We start from the raw sequence: 6,000 nt of genomic DNA, 5'->3' as shown, positions 1-6,000 counted from the left end.
ATTTTAACAACAGAATGGAAAAATTCTGTTGTCTGAATATAGTGATATACCATAGTAAATTTGTTTTGAGAAAAATGATACGTTTCAGACAACAGATTTCTGTTGTACATTCAATGGAGATTCATTTAGTCTTGATTGTGTATAAAAATGGTACGTTTCAGACAACAGATTTCTGTTGTACATTCAATGGAGATTCATTTAGTAGTGATTGTGTATTACCTATTTGTTTTTTTTGGCACAACGTAAAGTGGAATTGGATGCACACTTCAAAGAAAAATCCCCCCCCCTCCCCCTCAAAATTTATCAAACTGAAAACCTCCATAGCAAACTTCTCTCTTTGCTCTCGACCAAAGATCCAAAACCATCGAACTGGAAATCTAGCGCCCTCAACCAAAATTTCTTGCGAAATCTTCGCTCAATCACTTGTAATCCAGCACCCTCAGCTCATAATACTGAAAGCCCAGAAGAACCTCACTCATCTCGCTCCGAATAAAATCTCATTTCATATCTAAAACCTATGGGGGACCTCCCTCTGAAAACCTATGCTCTCCCTCTCTCTGGGTGTCTCTTCATCGTTGTTGTCTCTCTCTCTCTCTCTCTCTCCTCGACGGCACCGGCACTCTCCCTCTCCCCTCGACGGTCGACGACGCTCGCTCTTCTCGACAAGTGACGGCTAAGTCCCTCTCTCAAATCAAGAACTTGATCAGTTCCTCTCTCTCAGATTCGATCAATAGCATTCTGGGTTTTTAATTCTTGTTCTTTTGTGAAATAATCTACTAGTAATATATTGTATATCTGCTAGTTTCTGAGACTGCTCGTTTCGTTGGTTTTGATGTGATGATGAGTTTTGAATTTTGATTATGTGTGTATGTTTTGCTTTGAATTGATATTTGATGATATAGAACGGTAAATCTGATAGTAATTGCTTTGAAATTATTGTTGAACTATGCTCTGTGCCTCTGGGTATATAGATCCTCAGTGAAACTTTTGAATTTTTGGGGGTTTGATTTATGTTAAGATTGCAGGCTACGATTGGAATTGATTTTCTGTCAAAAACGATGTAGCTTAAAGATCGGACAGTTCGTTTGCAGTTTTCGTTTGAAGATTGGTAATCTGAACTCTTAGAATTATGGAAGTCCTGATTTGGTACAAGTACTATGGAAACATGATAGACTCTTTGCAAAAGACTGGATTTTTTTGGCCCCCTTAGCTCTATATATGACTCGGTTATCTGCATTTTCAATGTCCCCTTAAGAATTAAGATGGTCACTGAAGAAATTTTAAACTTATCTTGGCAGTACACAACTATATATTGTATTTGCTTCTCCTTGCATACCTACCTTTTGACAGGACTGGACCACAACCCATTGATTTAGAATGTGTTTTGCTCATAATACGTCGTAACCTTGAGTATCCTCTGATCATTTTGTTGCTTGTTCTGTACAGATTGGTGAGGAAGATTGTGAACCTGGACAATCATATTGCAGGAGCCATAAGTGTGCAATATTGTCTGTCGGTTTACACCTGATGCCAAAACTGTAAAGCAGTTTAAAGAGAAGATAGATGATGAATATTGAGTGAACATGTATGTACTTTTCAGGACACTTCATTTTATAAAGTATTTGTTATTGAATTTGCATATCATAACAAAAACTTTTTCCAATGATAACCGATCTGTACAGAACAAGCATTTACTGTCCTTAGCTGAAGACAGCTAGGGAAGCAGCAAAATTTGCAGTTACAGGAAGTGCTATTGGAGTTGTATCAACTGCTGGACTTGTGTGGAAATATTCAAGGAGTTTGCATGGTAATCAACTTCCTCTTCTTTTCAGGGTTAATTAACGTACTCTTCTGTTTGAACAAGTACGTAATAGCAATTTTTCTGTCTTGGTCGATTTGTTTTTTGTTTTACTTTTGGTGATTTTTTGGGTGGTTGTTTGAATTGCAGACTTGCCCCCTATTGCTTCGAGTTTTTACTAAGGTATGTTACCCAATACTACTGCTCAATTTTGTTCTAGATTTCTATGGGATTCGAAGTTTAAACTTGAGTTTAATTGGTTTTGTTCATTGCTCTGTGCTCTTAGATTTTGTTTTTCTATAAAGAAAGCTTTGTTTATAATAATTGAGTATTTTGGTTGAATGAGAAACAGGTGAAAGAAACAGTTGGGATTGATGATATAAGAAAGAGATACCATGAACTTGGTATGTTTATGAATTGGCTTCCTCTGCAGAGAGTGAGTTGGCTGGGGTACAACAAGAGTTTCTCAAGGTATTTCATTATGTAGTCATTGGCAAGCTCAAAGGGTTAAACTCTTTTCATTTCATTGCCAGCCATTTCCGATACATTTCATTATGTATGTGTATAATCTTTTATTTTATATGTAATTTTTTGAAATATGAACTCAGTTGAATCATGTGCAAGAAAAATAGGTAACTAAGCTCATCATTAATCAATATACATTGTCATTAAATGAGTCACTAAGCTTTCTACAATAATTTGTTCCATTTCTGAACTAATATTGTACATGTGCAGAGCTTAGACAACTTTGAAAATGGTAAATTGAAGTTGACATTGACTAATGAAGCCAGACCGGACACGGATTATAGTTGTTGATGGATAAGAGAACTCATCTAATTGTATGTTTTCTGGGTTGTTTGAAACTGTAGGTGTGGTACTTTCATATGGTATTGCTGATAGAAGAGAAAAGGGGAGCTGGGGTAGAAGCTCGAGAGCTTAAGAAAGATGATGAAGTGTGGCTGGTCGGTAGAGCAGTTTAGAGCACTAGATGATCTGGTATTTTCAGATTATGTGGATTTAATTGTACAGTTATAGTTGATTGATTGATGTAATGAGATCTGGATACTTGTACATTTTCAAATGAAATTAATTATAATGATAATTTGATTGAAGTGTTCCTCTTACATTACAATTAAAATTTTCAGACTAGATTTCTTAATATGGTGTTGTGCAACTGCACTTGCTAAGACATACGAACCAAATAAAGCTGATGTCTAAACCAACATCAAACAACAGAATTCAAGCAAATGTCTATTGTTAACAGTCTTATACAACGACATATAACTGTGGTTTCTAATTGAATCACACAACAGAAAGACCCAAGAAAGTTCAAGTCTCTATATATTCAAACGACTTATTTATGTCGTTTTAAATAAAAAGAAACAATAGAACATGGTAAACATATGTCGTCCCAAATAAATTCACACAACAGAAAATAACCAAGATAGTTCATATCTCCATATATTCACACAACAGATTTCTGTTGTCTCAATTCAATACATACGATAGAGATTTATGAAAAGATGTTGTGTGGAATTCTTTATAACAACATATAACTGTCGTTTCATTACATTTTCAACCACAGAAAGTCATAATTCGGCTTATCTCACCATAATTAGACAACAGATTATTGGCGGCCTATGTTGTTTGAGTGAAATATAGACCACGGGTAATATCTGTCGTCTGAAGGACTAAGAGACATCACGCCAGGAGACAACAGAAATTTTATGAATCAGACGACAGATATAATCTGTCGTCTGATGGCTTTGGTGACATAGTGCAACCACTATCGCCTTTCTTCCCTGAGTATTGCAACTTGTAACATGCACTGATCTCATGGTGAGTGGGGAACTGCCTATTGGCGACACGCCAAATAATAGCAGTACCAAGAATTTGCCTCAGTGTATTTGACGATACTTGGCCAATGGCGACATTGAGGTAGAAGAAAATATATTGTAACCAGGAAGGAAGCGGTAGCGACAACCCACACCTAAATTGATACTCATAAACGGCTGTACAACCATTTTCTGGGTGACTCGCTACCTCTCCCTCTCTTAGTGGGCGCAGCGCTACCTCTTTCGAAATCCTCCAATTTAATCTAAACTCCTAGATCTTAGCCTCAGTCATGCTAACTCCAAGTTGATCGATGAGTGTCTTATCACATAGCCACTACCGGCCATCCCTACCCATGGTAATGGCCCCTGCCAATATCTTCTCATCCCCAAAGCTTCCTTTTTTCCCTCCTCTATTGGCAGTCTCTATGTCAGGTTATGGGTGACAAACCTCTATTATCATCAAACATTACCAAGACTTATGTGCAAAAACCAATAGCTGTGCCGAGAGTCAAGCTTCATGGTAGAGGGGAAAAGTTGCATGCAAGTCTAAACGAAATAGAGGCATGAGTCCAATAAAAAGGCAACTTGAAATAAATCTTCAACCAGAAAGATCTCAAAATGACTCAGACAATATTAGAGGGCAGACTACTCACTTTGGTAATGCTGCTGCTGCTAGCCTTCGTGATAGCAACAAATCTGTTATCTGAAAGAAAGTGAAAGAGACATTGGCTCGATTCAAAGATATTTGTATCGAGATAGAGAGTAAAGGGTCAAGAGAAGGAGCAACTTCTCCCAGAAGGATAGATTATAAAGCTGCAAAGATCCTTAAGAAGGAGAGAGGATATGTTAATATAGGCAAACAAATCATGGGATCCGAGTGTCGAAGTTGATGATAAGTTTCAGTACAGAATGGTGCTTACTATTGTCGGCTTACATCGCAGACTATGCATATTTTGGTAGGGAATCACTTGCAACCAGTGTTGTAGCATCTGGAAGATATGCTGATAATTTCCTTGATTTGAACTCCTTGACTTACACCGGTCATGGAGGAAGTGTGATGCATCATAGGCTCCCAGAAGATCAAGAGCTTAAACGTGAAAACCTTGCTATGAAGAATAGTATGGACGCGAAATCCTGTTAGAGTTATCTGCAGCTCTGAATGTGGAAGAGATAAGAAATTTATCTACGTTGGACTATATTTGGTGGAGAAGTATTGGAAGGAAATGAGGGATTATGGCAAGTTAGTTTACAAATTTCAACTCAACAAAATTGAGGGCCAGAGCTCGATCACTTGGTAGAAATAAACCTCTAAATTGGTAGTGCAACATCATCTAGCAGGCATTTGGATATTTCATGGAAGAGAAATGAGGAATATTAATGGCTATGTTCACTGCTTTTGTAGCTAGACAGTATTGACAAAAAAAAATGAATAAAATGTCGATGAAAATTGCAATAGTTAGAGTACATGATCATTGATCTATATGAGTTTCTAGTTTCAAAAATAAACATTTGGAATAAAATCACCACATTAGTACGGCTTTTTTTTTTTCCCATCTTTTTCTCTTTTGATGAAACGAGTGATAGAAGATTAGAAGAGGATTAGCCTCCTTAAGACTCCAATATATTAAATAAAGAACATGAAATAATGAGGCAGGGCAAACCTCTTAAATCAATAACCATACAAAAAAAGGTTTTCAGTGAGGTGTGACTTGTTGGTTAACCGCGTAATACAGTGGAGGTAACGGGTTTAAGTTTCATTGGCATGGGGATGATTTGGTTGAAAATTAGGGAAAAAAAATACAGAATAAGTTATTGAAACGTAAGCTAAAGAAGACCCAAATTGTTGAAGTAAATTGGAATTGCAGAGAGAATTGTAGTCGTATTACTGATAATAGGAGCCCTATATATAGGAATTTACAGAGTACACAAAAGGTAATAGAATCCGAACATAATTAACTAGAAATCTAGAACCTTCTCCTATTACAATTCTAGGACTAAACCCTAGTTTGAAGAGGCACACTAGAATACAACATCCTTCAACACTCCCCCTTGTGCCGTTCAAACTTGGTGATGACACTTTGATCGTTGCCTCACTAAAAACCTTGCCAGGTAACAAAAACCTAGTGGGACAAAAATAACCCTGGTCGAAGGACAAAAAGAGCACAACACTTCCTTCACTCTTCAAGATTGAACATGTAGACATCATCCTCCCCCTGATGTCGACATCTCCCCCTGATTGCTACAATCATGAGAGTTCGGATAATTTTCTCAATCCGATGCTCTTCACATGTTTCTCGAAGGTGGATTTAGATAACGACTTAGTAAATAAGTCCGCTACATTATCCTCAGATCGGATTTGATTCACTT

The 6,000-nt window shown here is 37.1% G+C and overlaps 1 long non-coding RNA gene across 1 annotated transcript; it reads left to right on the top strand.

Annotated features, from left to right (window-relative positions):
- Positions 1-227: 227 nt before the first annotated feature.
- LOC112179158 lies at positions 228-2,798 on the top strand. Its single transcript, XR_002927662.2, has 5 exons — positions 228-1,585; positions 1,683-1,863; positions 1,949-1,981; positions 2,151-2,269; positions 2,668-2,798. It is a non-coding gene; the product is annotated as an uncharacterized LOC112179158 (long non-coding RNA).
- Positions 2,799-6,000: the final 3,202 nt, after the last annotated feature.

The sequence above is a fragment of the Rosa chinensis genome, chromosome 7 (assembly GCF_002994745.2).
Source record: "Rosa chinensis cultivar Old Blush chromosome 7, RchiOBHm-V2, whole genome shotgun sequence".
NCBI classification, from domain to species: Eukaryota; Viridiplantae; Streptophyta; class Magnoliopsida; order Rosales; family Rosaceae; genus Rosa; species Rosa chinensis.
Note: the sequence above shows the minus strand (reverse complement) of the source record. Positions and strands in the feature narration are given on the sequence as shown.